The sequence below is a fragment of the Brienomyrus brachyistius genome, chromosome 8 (genome assembly GCF_023856365.1).
Source record: "Brienomyrus brachyistius isolate T26 chromosome 8, BBRACH_0.4, whole genome shotgun sequence".
Lineage (NCBI taxonomy): Eukaryota > Metazoa > Chordata > Actinopteri > Osteoglossiformes > Mormyridae > Brienomyrus > Brienomyrus brachyistius.
In genome coordinates, this window is record NC_064540.1 from 15,812,155 (window position 1) to 15,833,661 (window position 21,507).

The 21,507-nt window shown below is 43.1% G+C and overlaps 1 long non-coding RNA gene across 1 annotated transcript in view; it reads right to left on the reverse strand.

Annotated features, from left to right (window-relative positions):
- LOC125747224 (uncharacterized) overlaps positions 1-18,241 on the reverse strand; it is a 52,537-nt gene extending 34,296 nt beyond the window's left edge. Inside the window, exon 1 of the long non-coding RNA XR_007399266.1 lies at positions 17,690-18,241. This is a non-coding gene — a long non-coding RNA (uncharacterized LOC125747224). The remainder of the gene's footprint in view (positions 1-17,689) is intronic.
- Positions 18,242-21,507: the final 3,266 nt, after the last annotated feature.

Genomic DNA, 21,507 nt, shown 5'->3' on the forward strand with positions numbered 1-21,507 from the left:
TCGCCAAATTAGAGTCCCAGTTAGTCTGGCAAGATGCCGCCAGCCAGCCTTCCGTACTACTAGCTTAATTGCCTCTTGTTTGTGAATTAAGGCTCGATGTGATTTTGACAGAAGAGCAGGTTGTCCTGGAACAATTTTATTTTACTGCCGCAATTAAGGCTCGGCATTCGCATCAAAGTGCGTGGGAGCATGCCCCAGCTGGGACGACACGCCCCACGTCAACGCTTATCCTCATTTCCTACATCGCCATCCTCGGCATGGTGGGAAAACGTCGACCAAGAGCTTCAAGGCTGAACTACATCGTCCGGGTTTTTACCCGGATAATACAGCTCATTGTCCAGTTTAAGCCAGTTCGCAGAAAACCAACGTGCATATAGCCTCACCTACGCTCTCAAAGCTCAGCATCAGGACCGGCCTGGAAGGACCCGGAATGCATGTACGGAGGATGGAAGCATTCACAGGAATGGCCAGCAGCGCGACTCAGAGAATCACCCCAACATCCAGCACCTCAACACCCCCCCCCCCCCCCCCGAATGCAGCTTCCCGGCCCCACCCATACACCCTCACCTACGCTCTAGAGCTAAGGTGGTACCAGAACCGGGCCAGAAGGATGGACTCTGGAGAATTACAGAAGCATGCTTTTCTGGAGTGAACACCCACTTGACCCCCCGGATGCTAAAGGCATGTCGGTGGGGGAGGTGGCAATGATTTAAACTCCTTGCTAGACGGGCCGACAAGGTCGGGGGGTCGGCGAAGACATTAACAGGTCAGTGCGCGGCCCACTTGGGAACAATTGTGCTCGGTCGCGGCTAAGTGGACACTTGATTGAACACGATAGAGGCACGACACACTTCCCACAGATAACAATCCCAGAAGCCATTTAGAATAAAAGCCCCTGTGATTCCGCCTTTATGGGCAAAATTCATCTTCTCTCTCCTTTTAAAGAACGCGCCAGTCTGAGTGCCGTTCCTCTGCTGAAGAGGACCCATTCAAATACTTTTCCCATGTTAAATAGGACATTACTCTGGCTGAGAGCCGAACAAGAATAATTGCAAGGTGAGAAAAGAATACTATCTTTTCACTTATAATTTTATTAGGATTACGATAGCTTTTTTTGGGCGAGGGGGGTGCAATTATATTAACCAATTCCAGATTAAATTGATTTTCATTTAAACTGTTTTTTGTGCTTAGCTGTGTTCAGCACAAAGGAATAAAGGCTGTTTGGTACCCAGCTCTGCACGTCTTGAGACGCCGTTTCCCCAGATACTGTCCTCAGGAGACAAGACGCCCTCATCGGTGCAGCAAAGTGACTTAATTTACCCCGCGAATGAGGACCAAAAGTTCAGGAAACTCCTTTCCTGGACAAACGCGTGACGTTTTCGTCGCGAGGTGGGAGACAGGACGGCCATCCAATCAGCAGCCATATCAGTGCTCAGAAAGCATCGGCACAAGACCATTGCTGCTCTGCTGAATCCAATCAGCTCCCGTGAAAATGACAAACCGTGATTCTGAACTTAAACAGCTGCCCAGTCAAAGCTACCTGCAGTTACAAGCTCGACTCCTGCCCCACCTTCACATCAAACGGGCACGCGATGCATGTCTCCAGCATCGAAATCTGAAGCCAAGACTCACGGAAACCATCGCATGCGTCAATAGCCTCACGTCTCCGCGATCACTCTTGGATGGAGCACACCTAATGAGAAACGGAAACCACAAAATAAAAAGAAAACATACATATATAATAATAAATCACCACATCGAATAATTACATCAGCCACCCAAAGCCCCCTGTCCTCTTTCATTAAGTTTGCTCTCCAGGATTGTAGGATTGAAATTGTTTGTGTCTGCATGTGCGTGCGTGTATGTAATTTGCATGTTCTCCACATGTCGACGTGGGATTCCCCGCCTTGCATATGCAGGTGCATTAGAGAACAAGCACCTCACTTGAAACACTGACACCTAACATGCCGCCTGAACTAGTTTAACAGTGTATGACTTGTTTCCTTCTCTGTGGCCTTGCAGGTACCAGACGACATTCACAGGGCACCCACGGTACTGGCACCATACACGGGAGGCCATTAGCTCAGAGTTTCCGTTTGCTTCTTATCGATTTACGAACACCTCCGCCCCCGTGGCGGACCCCAAGGGGACTGGGACTCGTCTCCCATTGCCTAGAAAAACCACAGCGCACCTCCGCCACCGGTCTGCCAGCTGCACTAAGAGGGGAGAGGGGAGTGCCACAATGGAGAGAGTGAGCTGGTGTGGCAGACAGAAGGGTGAGGAAAAGCAAGACAGAGAGAGAGATAGAGAGACATGCATACGGGGGGGGGGGGGGGGGGGGGGGCTGTCTTTCTACAAAGCATCGTCTTTGATGCACGCGCACACAGACACACGCACTCTGCAAACACTAAAAATAGAGCACACTTCTTAAGAGGGCAGAAATGGCACTTCATTCCCAAGCCCGGTGGACTGCGTCGGCACTGCCGTTACCGTGGACGTGCGGCCCAGGGTCTGGGAAGCGGTGTGTCGGCGTGCCGCACGGTTCCCGTCCTCATTAACTGGGCCGCTTTCCAATTCATTTAAGGCCCCCGGGACACAGCCTTCACCGAATTTACAGAAATGACAAAACATTAGCAGATTTGCATATGCAAATCAGGCCGAGCAACAGGCGATCCTGCTCAATTGACCTATTGCTTGTCGCGGTACCGGGGCTATTCCCCGGGATGATGCCGTAGCAAGCGAGCGTCATGTGAACGCCATCTGGGTACCCCTTATTTAAAACTGGCAGACTTCCCGTGGCACCCAGCCTGGCGGCGGGCAGGAAGGGAATAAATTGCATCATTTACTTAACATCCACTCGCTGTTGTGCGCGTTAAAAACCCATGACTAAATAATTTGGTTACTCCGGCTGCCAGTTACCGCTGTCAGCCAAATGACACTGTACCCGCCACAAACAGCATGACAGTCAGGCAGCTGATGGGGGGCTTTAAACATCAAGATGGGAGCCACTTTAAACGGAAGGGAAAAAAAAAAACACTGCAATACACCAAACTGATCCAGGAGCACCAGCCAAAAACCAGGACAGGGCAACCGCCAGTCCGAAAGCTCTTAATTACGGTGTGGCGTAATCAAGTTTATATTAATATCACGCACAGCTACACAAGGACCTGACAGAGCAAATGATGAAATCTTTGTCAGGGGGAGAAAGATAGACTTTCAAAGCGGCAAGTTAACAGGATCTGATGAGCGTAATATTCAGCTGCGGTTGAGTAACTGGAAGACCGAGAGGAATCCGCGTAAACCCCAAACTGGCCGACTCCGCAACTGGAGCATCACTGAACCCTCGAACTTTGGGAGGTTCGTGTATAAATAATGCCTGTTGTCAGCATGATTGTAATTTATGACAGAAAAAAAATAATAAATAAATTAACAAATCAGTGCTCCAATCAGTTCTCATTAAAAGTATATACAGACCTTCTGACAGACAGAGATCCTTCCGGAAACAGACTGCCAGTGGCATCCATTCCCTTTACTCATTCGCAGAAGCACCACAATATAAAACCTCTCTAATCCTAAAGGTTAAGAAAGGAAAATATCTCCAATTTGGAATAATGGTGTTCTATCAGAAACACTAAAAAAAGCAATCTCATGCGTTTTAAGATTTCATAAAGTTTTAATAAAATGACGGGTTGACGGCGACAGAGGGGATGACAGTAACCACGGCAGAGAGAGACTCGACTGACCAGCCGCATAAATATCGGGCAGACTCTGCGTAGATGAGGGACCCTGCTGTGTGTCACTTTGCAGGTTATTCATTACAGATTCACATTTAAATACAGGTCACATACATGGCGGATAGAAGAGGCATCACTGCTGGTGCAGAAGGCCTGGAAGCTACAATCCATAGAAGCATTTGCATACAAAATAAACAAAACACAGATATCATGCTGTCACTGGTACCTTAAAGGGAAACTGTATCAGAAGCACCAAGACAAAAGAACAGCCAACAAATTAATGGCTTCACACACAAAAGAGCTAGTTTCGCTATGACCGTTCCAGCCGCTTCCCTGTCCCTAAGGTTCCCCTCATTCCCAAATCCATCCAGATCCGGATCCCACACACATGGACATCACACACGGGGTGCGAGACTGAAGGCGGCCCCTCAATTCATGACCTCTTCAGGCAGCTGTGCGCTGGCTAAAGCCACCCACTGTATTTTATTGCTGCCATCATTACCAATAAATAAAGATGGAAAGATGAAGTTGGATTTAAATCTTCCTAAACTAATAATAATTCATGCCCATTTTGCAACAGACAGAGATCTCAAAAAATGCTAAATTATAAAAATGAATGGAAATTAAATAAATTCTAAAAGCTAATGAAACACAGTCAAAGTTTGGTAGATTAATTTACTCACTGACACAATTCAGAATTAATCAACTGATGCATCACATTGCCCAAACTGCGGAAGGTTTTTTCAAAACAACAGTGACTAGTAAATTAGTAGTTATCCTAAAATTCAAGACGTTTCTTGAACTAAAGTCTGCTAACATTGCCATTCCTCTGAAGCTCCATCGCATACATAATCATAATTAGGAGTTGTCACCATTACTCTGTTTTTTAAAAAGTATCAGTTAAAAAACACCCTTACAATTACTCTGAAGTATGGAGGGAGGTGGACAGAGTATAGCTGATTAGGATTAAAAGACAGAGAGAATCACATTAAAAGTGAATGAGAATGCAGTCTGCACATACTGCAAAGCAGAACTTAAATAGAATGACAACACAGTTACAATGCAGCTACATTACATTTATTTTATTTAGTCCAAAGCAACAAACAAGAGAGGCAAATAAAAGGCAAACGTCACTCACCCTGTAATGTGCGGCCAGTCATATATGACTGTAAGCCATCTGCACTTCAGCCTATCGGAGTCTGTCATCACTTTGACTTAAATTATTAGGCTTAATTTGCTTTCTGTGATTCCTGTACCTTAAGATAATTGCCGCTAAAATAAAATTTCAAATATTCCACGTATTTGAAATTTGTGGAATTAATCTCGCAATAATTATAAAATTTAAAAAGTTGAAAATTCACCCAAAATAAACTATGGCCAAATTCAACTTAAGAATAGCGTCTGCAAATAAGTTGGTGTTGTTGGAAGCAATGCCGACAGACACAAATGCCGACCAAACACACGCTTTTGCTCAATACCGTCTCTATAGAAAACAAAATATTTCCTTGAAACTGAAGGAGTTCTTGTTTGCTTTTCTCTTCCTCGCTCGTTTTTGCAAGATTTCTCACAAACAGGCCACACTGTCTAAGTCCAACAGCAAAGATGAGCGATTATGATTGGCTCGGAGAGCGAATGCAGGGCGCATGGAAAAGCTGCGGCATTAAACTTATGTGCATAAACTTATGGCATAAAACTGATGTGCTTGAAAAGGAACCATCAAGTTGTGTTTTTGAGTAACTTATGCTCTTAATCCAGCTCACCATCGCAGTTCTTGCGATGCAGCACGTGCATAACATGCGATGTTGATATGAACGTCACAGGGCCTGCAGGCTTCAAAGCGAGGTGCACTGCCGCTTTTTTTGCGTGTGCAGTTCTTCCGACGTGCTTTAGCATATTCAATCCTCCAGTCTCCTGAGTGAGTGACCGAGTGAGCGGGCGAGTGAGTGAGCGAGCGAGGTGACCGACCGAGTGAGCGAGCGCGTAGCCTGCGACGGCCTGGTGCCTCCTACAAGGGTTGGTTTCAAATGTAAATGTTAACAATTACTTGATTAATCATCAAATTAATGAGTTGATTACTCAATCACTCATATAATTGACGGTGACAGCCCTAAACAGAACATCAACACAGCAGAATGAGCAGCTAAATATTAACCCCAGCCATTAACTTTCTGGTGGGAAACTACTGACTGAGAGTAACAGAGGAGGTGGTGAGCTGGGCATGCGAGCTGTGAGGATGGAAGACACCATCTCAGCCACGTCCACAGACAGAATCCAGGAGGGCCTCCAACCAGCCCTATCTGGTCTAAAACCACGATGGTTAGGCTCCCCGAGAACCTGCCGCTCATTCCAGTTTCAACCTGCTCCCCATTGGCCCACATGACAGGATGTGACATGCCCGCCCATTCCAGCTCATCCTGACATTATGTTGTGTACGCGGCACTCTCTAGTGCGAGGAGTGGGACCAATTATCAACCTCAGCTAGCTCACCAACGATCCTCAAGGAAGTCTGTGGCAGTAAAGCTCAGGCTTTCATCTCTGCTGCTCGATCTCCGGGACGAGCTCTCCGCTGGAGACGAGCGAGTCCCATAATTACAGCTTACCTGTTAACGCACGTCCGCAAAATACATCTCAAAACAAACATGCAGCAGCCAGTAAATTAAGTACTACCCATTTAATCTGCTCCCTGATCACTGAGTCAGCCGTTATGTGCAAACATCCAGCACAGTGTCTATATTTAAATTTGTCAGTTCAACCATTTAACATCTGTTACAATTATAAAAGAAGAACCAATTTGGCAGGTTGTTAAAATATGTATGCATATTAATTTGTCTGCACCGAGCGTCTACTTATTAAATTATTTCTCATTCTAAATGTTTTAGAAGTACTACGATGATTCACAGAAAGACGCTTTCGTGTAGGTGGCCATGTTTACTCATTATTATTATTACGTCTGATTATCTCGTAATGTGCACTTTGTTAACGCCGATAAGACGCTCCCCTTTTCCCCAAGTTGCCAGCCCGACACTGATTTCAGAGGCCGGGTAGCTAATCACAAATCCAGCAAGAGTCAGAGCAAGGAATTCATCTACAAAAGTAAAAAAAAAAAAAAATAATACGTACAAACAAAAATAAAACGGCGATCAAAGAGGGCGACAACGCAGATGACAGCGGACGACTAGTCTGCATGAAACAAATAAAAAAAGGAAAAGAAAAATCCCAGAGCCAAGAGAGCTACGAGCTGAAGCACATGTGCACGCAGCAGCGCACCGCAAACCAAAAACATTACATAAGGATTAGGAGGCTCGCGGGCCGCCGTGCCATATGGCCGTGAGCACCAGCCTGCCACGCTCGGCCCGTCAGCAGCATCCTCGGCGCGTCTCGCCCGCCGTCCCGGCCAGATACGCAACGCCGCTGCCAGCGTTAAACAAATACAAGCGAACGGGAGCCGACAGCGAAACAAGACACAGTGTAGCTGTTGCTGGATGTATTCATGGAAACTGCGAGGTGCAGTTCGGCGCACGACGACGAGCATATCAAAGGCATGCACTCGCGGGCCAGATTCAAGGCTGTTACATATCAAATATCAAACAGAAAAATTCAGACAGTACGAAGGATATTTTTCCCTTCACTGTCATACCAAAAGAAAGTCTACGTGGAAGAGAGAGACCTAACATATATATTTAATATGACTAAATATACAGTTAAATTTCCGCATAATTAACCATGGGGCGGGAAAAAAAACTAAATAAATAATATCAGATCTGTTCAGAACAAAATGATGCACTTGATGACAGCTTGATGTGAATAACGTACACTGTGGAAAAAAAAGATTAAATTGTAGCCAGATAAGAGTGTTTCGTCAAGAAAATCAAATGTTAGTTTCATATGTGGCAAAAAAGAAACTTTCATATGACAAAAATGCCGAGGCTGAAATGAAGAATGTTTTGATGCTCTGTAGGAGCTCACAGTAATAGTGATTCTGAAATCAAGTCCCTCAGCAATAAGTGTGTTTCGTTATTAAAAAGGTAGCAGACAATGAGAAAGAATGCAAACTTTGCTCTTCAACAGGCCCCAAATGTACAGCGGTATTTAAACCAGAGATATTTTAGGCCCACGTTTGCCGCCTCCATTTACCCGTCCAAAATTGATAAAAGGCTCAATCTCACACATTTATCTGTTTATTTAATTAACTGACACCATCACAGTGACAGACGAGCTTCGATGAGCCACCACTCAACCAAAATGAAGCGCACAAACTGAAATGGTATAGGGTTCATGCTCTGTTTCTTAAGTACAGGAAAACTATTTACAATCGTAACAGGCACCATATTAACTAGTCAATGATCATATAAATGAAAAAAAAAAGAATCCAGAAAAACAGTTCATGCAAAAATTGCATGAATTTCAAATCAAAGCAAATGCAGTTCGTCGGTAATCGGTGAGCACCGGCTCTTCTCAGGTCTGCGGCCGTTCTGGTGCTTTCACACACCGAGCTGGGACCGTGACTCTTTGTAGGTTTGTCAGCCAGAATGAGAAATGCATCCACATACCAAAATGACCTGGTGAAATGATGTGGCGATGAGTGAAATTTTGAAAGATTTCAGTTTTACTACAGGGCTCTTTAGTCCGGGATACCTGCAACGAATACATTTCATTGTTTATTTCTGGGTGCAATTTCTTCGGTGTCCATGCGAACGACATTTTTACATATTATATACCCAGAAACCGTACGCAACCTTTTTCCCCCACCATCGTCTGTTTGTTTTATATAATATACAAACACACACAAAACAGAAGAGTTATGGAGATACAGGCAAGTGTCCTGTGAAAGCCAAGCCGAGCAAAGCAAGGAGTGGCACAGACCCAGGGGACAGCTGGGGACTTAGGGGATACATACGTGGGAGGCCGCCGTGCCAGCCACACGAGGACCTGAAGTGGGGGGTGTCCTGCCACCCCCCACCACGTGTACAGTTGTCGTCAGTGACCGGTGAAGCTTAGCGGAGGGCCCGTGACAACAGGTCAGGGAATAAGCCAGCAAGCAGGCCTAACAGGACACCTGTGTTTGATATCCACAGAAAAAAGGGAACAGGAGCCCCTTCGAGACGGAGAGCAAGGGGTGGGCGGGTGAGAGGGTGAGCGAGAGGGTGAGCGGGCGGGCGAGAGGGTGAGCGAGCGAGCACACGGCAGAGAAGACGAGAGGCAAAACAGAAACCAGAGAAGCGTACAGAGCAACTTTACACTTTCAGTCTGAAAGTGAAAGCATCTCGCCGTAGGAACCAAGTTATCATCCTGCAGATGGAAGTTCATCTGATTTTAGAAAAATTGGTTTCATGCATAAGTAACCAAATCAACCAGGTGTGGCCAAACTGAAAAAAAAATATATATAAATACCAGACAATTCAACACTTCAATTATACCCTTATGACCGACTGGTAAAAAATTATTAGGGTTAGCTATTTAGTACATATTAAATATAAGCAGTGATATTTCTGACTGACAAAGGAATTACAAAAAAAAAAAAAACACGCCAAATATATCTTCCCCCATTAAAAGCTGGGATGAAAATTCAAGCAAAGTTCTGAGAATACATTTGAATTTCATCATCGTGTTCATCACTTATTCCACACCTGTGAGTCATAAAAGCACAGTAGATGATTTGAAAATGAATAGGTGAGTTAGTCACATGTGAATAACAAAGCAAATTAAAACAAATTTAACAGCCAGTCAAGACATTTGAAAACGTAACTTTTCAGACAAGAAAAAGTTCAATATTCTATGCAACTTTCCACAGCTTAGATGCTACCTTTCCTGTACGGCATCAGTATTCGTAAGACTTTTCTTGTGACAATACAACAGATCCAAAATAAAGTTTCAGTTTACCGTCAATAACAACCACCAGATCTTTTCCGTCTTTATTTTAAATTTGGAAAAACTGTACAAAGATTAAATTGAACGTACAAAGAGAAACAAAACTCTTACCATAGCCATCCATATATGTGTAAGTGGGATGGAATTTTGCCTTAACTGGTGAAGCCATATTGGTGCTTTAATTGTAAATGGATTTTACCAAGAAAATATAGAACTAACATTGAGAGGTCTTAAATGAATAAATTACAAAAAACATTAATAATTCATTTATATTTATTAATTTGAATAACCAACTTGTGATTCCAAATCACCGCCTGTACGTGTCACGGTATTAAAATCCTTACAGTTTTTGTTTTAATTTTAAATGCTGTGTTGATGTTCAATTATTTCCTATGTTAGTTATACGTAGGGGCTTGGCCAATGGTGAATGTTTATTGTGACATTTAAAATGTTACAACTACATCATCTTAATGTGTTAAATATTTTTCTACCATGGCTTCTGATATTATGCACAAGACGTTCACCTGCTCCTTCTGAGGAACCTTCTAACTTTTACAAAAATTTGAATTCCAACCAAAAACCTGGTCATGTTTTGAGCTAATCTTTATTTGTAATTCTGCATGCATATATACAAGTCCATTTTAATAAAACTAATGCCGTATAAATGGTACTTTGAGCTACAATGGATAATTGCAGTTGCAAATACATTTATTAAAAAAAAAATCAAAGTCAGATAACAGAATGACAAGTTTTGATGACAGTCTTATATAGCTAAGGACTGACTCTCTGTCTCAGTGTAGGACTAGTCATAGGATAACTACGCTACCTAGCTAGCATCAACTATTGAATTTAAATGGCAAGATAAAGACTTTCAGTACAACCAACGGTGAAGTGCGAAACGTCCAGAATACCCAAAATAAAATTAGTCAATATAAAAAAATTGAGTGTCGCTGGAGAATTTTGTATTTTTTTTTTTTTATAGAGCCCAGGCAATTATTTAGGGGGGTGTATGAGCTTAGAACGAAATTTGTCAAGCTAACTATGAAGACTACAAACCGCCTCAACAAAGACCTTGTCACATTCTTTCCAAAGTGATATTAAAAGTGATATTTACATATTCAGTACAGTAAAACACCGTTAATGGTATGATGCAAATGTTTCCCTCATTTACGACACACACATCAGCATCCAGGAGCATCTCCTCCCTACTACAGAAACTAGAAAAAAATGAGACTGAAAGGAGTCAAAGCAGCGCTGGCATGCCTGAAACCCCAGGAGAGCACCGAGTGAGACGACTATCGATTCATACGCGAGCTCCGCTTCAGCCCTCACGCTGCCTGTAATTAGGGTTGTCAACAACCTATTATTGCACTCTTCCCAGAGACCTGGAAGCACTGACACCCTGACAGGCGACTTTATAATCAGTTTGTCACGCTGCGGGAGCGGCCAGGAGCTTCTCCCCCCCCAGGCTTTCCTAAGCTCTTTGACCAAAAAAAGATCCCCAGTCAAATGATGGGTCTCCACGGCGCAGTCGTAGGTTAGAGAAATTTTTATCCGTGCGGTAAATCCTGCGTACTGGAGTCGTGTCATGGAGAGCTGGAGTGGAAGCCGCTCTATCGCTGCCCTTGCAGCTACGTAAAATCGCCATGTTCTAGTCAATAAGAAGTTGGCACTGGAGTAATTCCTTAAACTGATCGTTGGGAAGCAGCTGAGAAATCGGCTTTGGCAGGGAAAAAAAACGGACTTAAACAAAGGGGGTTACCCAGGAAATTATCAACTGAAATACTAGCAGAATGCTTTCATTTTTTGCTACAGTACAAACTAATATGAGGCAACATCTTGGTTGGGGGGATACAGAGGAACAGTGTCATGGGAGGGTGAGAGCGCAGAAGCGGAGCAGTCCATCGTGACTACAGCCCTGGACGGGGGCTGGGAGGGAGGCCAGGACGAGAATCAAGGGAAGATTGATCCCAGGAGCCAAACCACAAGCCGCCAGCCATGCAGCTGGTTCTGGGGGCCTGGCAAGGTTCTGTGACAATTCCCAGTTTAACATCTAATCTACCTACTAATCCAATCAACTGTACACCCCCCCAGCCAAAGAAGATGATCTCCGTAAGATCTCACTCAAAGCCACGGCCAACTCATGTTTCCCAACCCCGGGGTGCGTTTTAAGCGGGTTACTGCAATCATACAGACGATTACAAGCGGCTATGTGTGGCCACAACAGCTGCCCCCGCAACCTTAAGAGCCGTCCCGGCCGACCAGAGCAGGAACAGCGCACGAGAGCAGGCAGACCCAGCTTTGCAAACTTCCCCTTATACGTGCAACTTCGACCTGGAAATCGAAAGGGAGGGTATTAAAAATGCCAAGTGAAACTGAACAAAAACTAACTTAAAAAAAAAAAAAGTGCAGAGACTTCAAAGCAGCCGTAGAGGCTGGTGAAATCCTAAAAGCCAAAACCGATGGTATTAAAAGAGACAAAAGGTGCCACTTGAGTGGAGGTGGCCTGTCAGCGGAGCGCGGTTTGTCGTCGCGGCGACAGCGGCGACAGGGACTAGAACCTCGAGCGCGACTGCAGCCCGGCTTCTGGCCACTGGCCTTGGTGGCCGTGCCCAGGCTGGCCGCGATGGAGACGTCACCCCATTCACCATGACCCGTGAAAAGGGTTTCAGGAGAGACAAAAGCTCACTTTGGTCAGGTGACCAGCTTCTGCCATTGCCATGGTTACTTCATTCTGCCGTTTCCCGCCTTTCGTAAAGGTGTCTGGCCTGTTGGCCAACAGCTCTGAGCAAACCAGATGAAAAACAATACATTGAAGGCCCAATATCATAGGAGTGAGGTGTGAATATCGCTGCTTTGCAGGAACGACAGCAGAGGCAGCCCCTACCCGACCCAGGAGGTGCATTCTGAATCACGATTTTAAGATCATTATTTGCATTTTCATACGAAGCCGCGGACAGCCATTTTGTGTGTTTTTTTTTTTTTTTTTTACTTTTTTTTCTCGGAAATTTCAGCATTCGTCCTTTAATGTTCACTCCGAGATGACTTTTGTTTTAACTGAGCCAAAGAAAGTGATGATGACACACTATCTGAATACTGGGCAGTGTGCACATGAGGTGGCTTTCGCTGTGAGTGGTTAGTGTGTAATTGTGAGATTTCACTCCTCCGTAGGGGGGGGGGGCTGGGAGCCGCCGTGTTCTCCCCTCCCACACAGACACACACACACACACACACACACACACACGCACACATGCACGCAGTACTCCGCTCCCTTTGCAGCTGACGTCGCAGAGGACAGAAAGCTACGCCGGGCTCACTGACAGATTCTCATCATCCTCAACCTTCTCATTACCAGAAGCCTTAGTGTCGGACAGAAAAAAAAAAAAAAAAAGTTACGACTAATTTCACTGCCAACTGGAAAATGGAAATATGACTGATTGCAAAAACAGAAAATAGATATATAGATATATAGATATATAGATATATATCGAACTCGCATCCAGCAAGAACAAGACAACAGCCTGAAATGATCTTATATCTGGTCAGGGTGCAACTGACCGCTGTGCCTTCAGCTTCGCCGTAGCTGCTGTATTTAGAGACAAGAGTGCATCAGAAAGCTGAACATATTTCATGCTTACAATCTCTCCCAAATCTATGCAGACTTTCCAGCTACAAACAGGGAATCGTACTCACTGATTACATGACTTCACCCCCCCCACCCCCCCGACTTTTAAAAGTATCAGAAAGCTAAATTCACTGACACAGGTTCCTTCAAGCAAATCCCTGGAGGTCCTACTAGGAGATTCTAGTTTCCCCAAGAATATTTCCGCAGCTGAGACCACAGCCAACTGCAACACGTTTTATAATTTTGCTTGGGTTGGCAGTAGTGTGACCCTAACGCGCCTTCACACCTGTGCAGGAACACTTGCATGTTAGGTGATCTCTCGATCCGATATATATTTTCTCAATTTGACCACATCTGGACAAAAAATAAAAGTTACCACAACGAAAGAGATATCACAATTACGACATATTTATAGGTAGTGAGATAGCAGTAGGGCTTGTCACCTAAGCTACTGGTTAATGGGTTATTCTTAGGGGTAGAAAACCACAACTAAGCATTTATGAATAAATAATTATATGCAAAGTATTGTCATACTAACATACACACCAGTAACAGCTATATGACAGCAGACATTATACCTGAGTTTAATAAATGACATTATCTTTTTAGTCTTGTTGCCTTTGGAAGAATTTTGCCATCAAAATGCTTCTGATTGGAAGAAAAAAAAATTAACAGTAAGACCATGAGTTATGGCCAAAGTGTTTAATGACCAAGTATGTATGGTCACCATGGCAACAGGAAGGAAGAGCCTGTCGCCCTCACTAGAAGCTGTCCACTCTGTGACCAATCACCTGTCTCGCAGTCACGAGGAGCGCGGGATGTCAACACGCCACGGGGAAATAACGGTCATCTCTCTGCACTGAGGGGCTGGGAGGGGTTTGACAGCACCCCGCTCTCATCTATAGCCGCCAAACGAAATCACGTGACGCATCTTACTGCTACTGTTCAAGGCTTAACCATTGGTTACAATAACAACTGTTACGAGTTCAACAGACCAGTTTTGGGTTTTATTTCCATCAGTTTTTATTTAGCTACATTCCACATACAAACATTTCATTAACACCAAAGCACTTTCAGCTACTATGACAGTTAACATGAAGTGCTGACCTCAGCCGGCATAGAACCCAGAGCTGTGGGTATCTTCATAGGCACTTACTGGTCTTCAGACCCTGATCTGATTTATTTTTGGCAGGAGGATTAAAAAAAAAAAAAAAAAAAAAAAAAAAACAAAAGTTTCCTTCCATCCATACACAACTTGTTGGTGAGCAGTTTTAACAACCCCATTTTAGAACATACTGGAAAAAATCCACATCTGCACGCGTTACTCGGTGCATAACATAAATAATCATAAACAAAAAAATAAATGAACGCCTTTTCCCACATACAGTCAAAAATAACTCGTCTTATCCTGCAGCCACTGTCAGTGACAGGGCAAGCGAAGCAGACATGCGGAGGGAATTTCAGCGAGCATGGAGGAAGGCATAGCTCTCAGATGAAAGGGAGTCGCCCAGTCGGGGGGACAGGCCACCCTCTAACAGCCCCTGACCAGACCAGTCACTCGCCCCGGTAGAGTCTCGCCGTTCCACTTTAGCTCGTCACCCAGCAAATGTGAGGCTCTACAGACCATCACTGGTGTGGACTGGAGGGAACGATACGGACGCCCAGAGCCAGCAAACATCATAATGTACACCTCAGGAGGTGTCAAATAATAATTATAAAAAAAAACAATATTAAAAAAACAAAGGATTGCTAGAAAAAACAACAGGGCAAAATTGTGTATTAGAAGAGATCGACACAGATGAAAGGTCATACTGGACAACATCAAAGGAAATATCAAATATTTTTATGCTGGGTATAAATTATGCTTGTCGCACATGTGAAGCACATTCTGGTGGTTTAGAATTGCAACCCATCCGCAAAAAGGAGGGATGAGGTTGGGCCTGCTCCTCCAGGAGAGCCCGACGAGCCACAGACCGCGAGGGCAGCAAAGCACCCGGGGTCCCACCGAGCTCCGCGACACCCCCTGGAAGCTGCTCTGGGGGGGGGGGGGGGGGGGGAGGGGGGAGCGCTCGCGGCAGGACTGAGCACCAAAGGAACGTTCAGGGCAGCCTCGAGACGGGGGTCAGCATTCGGCAAGGTCCCTTTCTGCATAAGCAAGCCAGCGCCTATTCAAACAGTCCGCATCCCTCTCCCAGGCAGCCTGTGACAAGAGCCCGGCAGCAGAGCCGTTTGATCTCCAGTGTTTTCCTTAATCTCGCCTGTCAAGGTTCGCTTGTTGGAGGCTGTTTACTTTACTTCTCCTACAAAAAGTGTTCTTTTCTCCCTCAGACAATGACTAATCCGAAGAGCAAGGGAAGGGGTGACCTGCCAATGGAGGGTGTGAAAGCTGCAGGCCCCCCTCACAAAAAAAGGGACAGCGATACATTAAAATCATTACAATAACGGGAATACAAATTCGGCAGTGTAGTCGTTAAAATCAGAGCTGGAAAATTTTTAAGGAGCAGAGTTTTTTTATCATCAAAGAAATTAAATGAAATAAAATATTACTGTATGCTTGTTTCATGCCTATTGTTAAATCAAATGCAAATATTAACGGTAGGCCCCCATAAAAATTAAACGATAAAAAATTAAGTCCATTATAAATATATTTAACAGAACACACACTCACAAAATTAATGCAAGTACAATGCATTTGATAAAGCTCTGTCAATAATCAAATTATTTAATAAATCGCTTGACCATGATTATTTGCCAATTTTATTTTTTAAATGATCTGTATTTGCAAACTATACTAAGATTTTCACCAAAAATATACACACACAAAAAGCACAACTATTACATTTTTTTTTAAAAATGAAGGAAAATGTACATAAAGATTTTAATTAGGGCTGACTTTACAGTGGAATAGGCCGCTGCATTTTTAAAGCAGTCTAGACCACATTAAATGCACGGCGCTCTTACAATGATTTCAATGTCAGCAGACAATGTGATGTAAATGTAACATGGACTTTAACGGGACGCCGTTTGCTCGGCGCCGCGTTACATAACATTTATGAGACGTTACGGTGCAACGGCCGACATCTATTTCACAACTTTATAAAAGCAGCAGTAGCCCTTAAACACTTAACCAACAGTGCGGCGGCGTCAAGCGCAGAAATAACCAACCTTTTTCTGGAGTTTTTCTATCTGCTTTCTTTTAATAAACAGAATGGACATTAGGCCTGTTGGCTATACGGTACTATAGGAAAATAACCACCGGATTTACAACACTGTAAACGTACAAACTACATAGACGAGAAAGTGTATATGTATCATTCTTTGAAATAAAATTGCAGATTATATGCGAGGTATTATATCCGAGGTATTTAAGTTTATATTTCCACACCACTGACAGCGCAACCTCGTTAAATCCCCTCGGTGCGCGAATTCATTCGCCTGCAATGATAGACTTTTGCATAAATGCCCGACATTAACTGCTCCAAAGTATATTGACTTTATTTTATAATTTTGATAAAACGGTGCAAGGCGAACTACGCCGCTGTCCAGTTGGGCTTTTTAAATTGCGGCTTCGTGAAAAAGACTATTTTTATTATTTCCTAACTTGTGAGAAACGTGAGCACCTGTGTGAAGCGCTGCGCGCGAGCGGGGGGCTGAAAAGCCGCCTAAAGCGCATAAAACGCACATCCTATTGTTCAGAAATAACGTCAATTTATCTAAAGGTGTCAGAATTAAAACTTTGTTCTGAACTTTTTTCCCCCCAAAAAAGGGACAGTGTTCAAACATCTATCACCCAGTACAGTTAACCTAATAACCTATAATATCCGAGCCTAATGAGTATTTCACATCCATGGAAAAAATAAACGTAACTTTAAACGAGTAGTTAGTTAGGCAGTACAAGTCAAGTAGTCATGTAAAAGTTGCTAGGTGACTGGGAGCACTGGCTGCAGCCCTGCTGCTCCCAGGGCGCGTGGAGAGCGATGTTTGTGGTTTAAAGGTAACACGTGGTTGGGGAAAAAAAACTACTTTAATCCAAAAGTAAATCACTGCTTTTAAACTTCGTCCATAATACGTATCTTCCATTTTAAAAGTTTCCTTTGTTTGCGAAGTGTGTGTCCTGCTAAGGCGTCACTTAGCCCCGCTCCTTAAGCTTACTTATCAGCATTAACTTTAACTACAGCTTTGCACAAGCCAAACGAAACAGTCAAACAACTTGGCAACTTCCAAAAAGAGTAAGAAACGGGCAATCGGGCCCCGTGTCGGCGTTTAGGCTCCGATCTGAGACACCGTGCTGGTAGCAGACGAGGCTCATGCGCTTATCCTGCTGTTTGTTTGTTTGTTTCAATGGCGTAATAAACAACAACAACAACAAAAAAGGCGAAAACAAAAGACAAACTCGGCGTGCGCGGACACAAGCAGGAGCAGCGATATCAGGAGCGAAAGCAGCGGACGATCATTCACTTACCGTACGCGAGAGAAATGGTAGATCAGCGCAGGAGGAGAAAAAAAATCTTGTGCTTGAAATAATGAACTATACATGCGATCTTGTGTATCAGGAAAGCGTGCAGCAACCACGCTGTAAACACTAACAATATTACTCCGCTCGCGGGACTAACTCTGCTGCATACTCGCAATGCAACGTTGCACGGAGGCAATGTACAGTTTCACACCACCTTCTGCCTCGAATATGAAGGCGAGCGCCTTGTGATGTTATTACATTTTAATGCGCCTTGAAAGAAAAAGGGGCATCGCGGATTTGGATGTTGTTATTTTTTGATGTTCCAAGTCCATTACGTCATATCCACCTGCTGGGTAAATAACATTCATTGCCGGTCTTCATTGAATATTTAGAAGGAAAAAAAAGTAGATGAGCATTCAGCAATAATTAAAGTGATAACGGTCTTTGGGGTACGAGGCGTGAACGTGCATGCATTTCTTTCAGGGGGGAAGGTTTGCGTCGGCAATTGATAAAATATGAAAGTGTCTATAAGCTAGATAGCTAACGAGCTAGCTAATTACAATTGAAGCAAAAGCTGCTTTCTTTCCCTTTTTTCTGCACTTTGTCCAATGAAAGGAGGCAAGTTCGGGAGGTGAAAGTTCAGTAGAAGGACAAACCCATGTGCAAGGAAGTAGAAAAAGTGTCAGTCTGGGTGTAGGATGCCATGCATTTCATTTCTGGAAGCGATATTTCCTTAGGTTGAAGCGCATTCTGAGCACCGTAGCTGGCTGCTATTTGCTGATAAAATAACGCGTCCGACAGAATAAGCTATACGGCTTTTTAAATTACGTTAAATAATGGGCGCTGTCATCAGATCACTAAAATGTCGGAGTGGCACTATGTACGGATTCACGTTTCCTGTTGCACCTTCTATGATGGCCTGTTTTAAATATTATGTATCAAATACCGCAACACTTTGATAAGTTGTTTGGTTATCTTAAAATAATGCATCCGGGCATTCTGCAAATATTTTTGGAAACACGACTTAATTTAATTTGGAAGCAGCAGGCCTTTTAAATGCCGTCTTTTATGTTTCTTCGGCGAGATTGTGGCAGTTAACACCAATGAAATAAAATGCATTTTCTAGGTGTTGGATCATTATGACAGTAATTAGAATTTCATTCATTTTGCATCCAAAGAAAAGACGGATCGCGGGTTGATTCAGTAGTTCGGTTAACACTAGTCGAAAGCAACATTAATCTAAAGGTGAAGTAAATATTTTAAGTCTTACTGTCCTTGATCAAGGTCTAAAATCCACAGTTCATTTAATAATATACGAAGGCAAATTCATCATGGCTGTATCAATGAGGTCTAAAGCTAATTTGTTCCCATGCTAGATTCATTAACTACTATTCACCGGTTATAGAGCGCCACCCTCTGACAAAAGATATGAAGGCGTGTGATATTAATTCTTCCTTGGATGTCAGTGTAGGTAATTGTGTGAATGCTTTGGTCGACGGTATCATACAATATTTGCCGTCAAGCATTTCAAGATGACTTATTTTGGCACTAGGTATACTGGGCGAAAAGAACATTGTACATAAATTAAGGCCATTCAAATGATCAATATCCAAGTCTATATTTAGACTTAGATATCAATGACGGGACTTTTAGAATAAGTCATTTTCAATATGTCGCGTTTCAAAAATACAGAAATGAGTAAATCCATTTCGGAGCTATAGAGAATAGTATAGGAAGTATATAGATAACTCTACAGCATAATATATAGTAAACTGATACCGCCTGTTTAGGAGAAACCTATTGTTATGTGGTTTATTTAAATAATTTATACAGTTCGTGTGCTTTAGAGAAATTCAAAATTTCTGTTGATTATTGCATTAAAAATTCATATAAAAGTGCATTTATCTTCTGCTTTTCAAAGCAGTCTTTAATAAATACTGCAGTGACTTTGGACAGTTAAAACACTCAATACTCTTTTGTTTAAATCTGTAGGCTACAGTCTAAGAGAATCAGTTGTTAGTGTAACTAAACCCAGAGACATCAACGAAGGGCCTACTGTCTTATATTTAAGTCATATAATATGAGTAATGGACTCTTTGTGGGCCACTTCTAAGGAGTGGAGATGGGCTATAAAAAGGCAATCACTGATTAATACCCAATACAGATCACTACAAAATGCAGGCGGGAGGGACTTCTGGATAGATAAGCTTCAGAGAAGTTGCAGTTCAGCAGTATTTTAACGCTTATCAAGAACTTAAATTTGTATTAAATTTGTTTTGACTAAGAACTAAGCTAGAGGAATGTAATTTCACCAAAAATAATTGTCTAATTATCAGCAACAAAGAAAATCCAACAAATTACTTTAGCAGTACTGGAAATCAAAAAAATTAAATATGATTTGGGATCGGGATCAACTTTTTTCTAGCTCGAAATGCTTAAAGCTGTAAAACATAAGGACAAAACGCCCAATAGAAAGCCCTGATTTGTGCTGTCTCTTGTGACACTGATTACAATATTGACAGGCCTACAAAGGGAAGCGCATATTATCAAGTCAACTAGCTGTTTTAGTCAGGTCAGAGGATTCTAACATTTTTTTGTCTGGATTACCGTGATACCTAAAATAAATCAAAGACGACACTGATTCCCCCTCGATAAAGACGTGGTTTGATAAAGAGCGCGCGTTTCTTTCAGCATAAATCCAGTGACGATTATTATCAGTTACGTAACACCCTCTCCAAATGCACTTGTGCTCACTGCAGAGTAATTAGCTTTCTGTTAATTAGGTAATTAAGCAAATGAAAAGAAGCCACTCTCGATGCCAAAAGAGATGGTTTTCAAATGATATCCCCCCCCCCCGCGTAGAATGAGCTATGGAGGAACAAAGGAAAAAGCGCCGCTCTTTCCATAAATGAAGTGCAGAGTTCATCACCGTGCAGCTCCGCTGAGGTTTCTGGCAAAAATACAACCAGACAACACATACCGCCGTGTGATTAACGGAAATTATACAACTAGTAGGCCTATACTGTTGTTATTTGAATTAATGATAATGATAATAATAATAATAATACGTTAAAAAAAACCTGTAACACCAGATCTTAAGTATGAGATCATTAAGAATTTTAAAGGCGGAAAGTGTCATCTAAAACTAAATCAAACCTTTAACATTGTGGTAATAACGTCTATGGTTTAACTTTTTCAAATTGTCATTTAAAAGTGAATCGCAAAATGAATTCAACGAGACGCTGTAAGCTTGCACCAAACTCGCCTCATTACTGTTCACAGGTACGGAAGAGGAAAAATATTTAGCTTCGGTCGAGCGATTTCACTGGACAGTATACAATCTAGCCACTAGGTGGCACCATCGTAAAGCAATTCTGGGGTCTAATACCGTTTGCGGCGTCGTTGTGCTGGGTAGCCAGAACGTTAATCAATGAGAAGCAACAATACCATCAGTTCGTAGACTTTATTTGACAATTGCAAAACCTATATGAACGAATTTTCACTAGAATTGGGTACAGGAGTTAAACATACAGCAAAGTTAAGCAATATACAAGCCTGGGATAAAACAAGGCATCGCTCCAGAGGAAACGGAGTAGGAAACCCTTCGTGAACGGCAACACAAACTTGGGGGGAAACAAGGGGCAGCGCCGGAATCGGCCTCCAGAGATCGGCGCTGGTAAACCGTGTCTAACTGGGAAACACCCCGCTGGGGTTTTACACTTATTAACCTGAGTGACATGGCGAAAGCTGCCCACTTACCTGCCGGTGTCTTAACGCACCCGCAACATTCGGCATCACATCTAAAGGCTTCACATTTCCTTTTT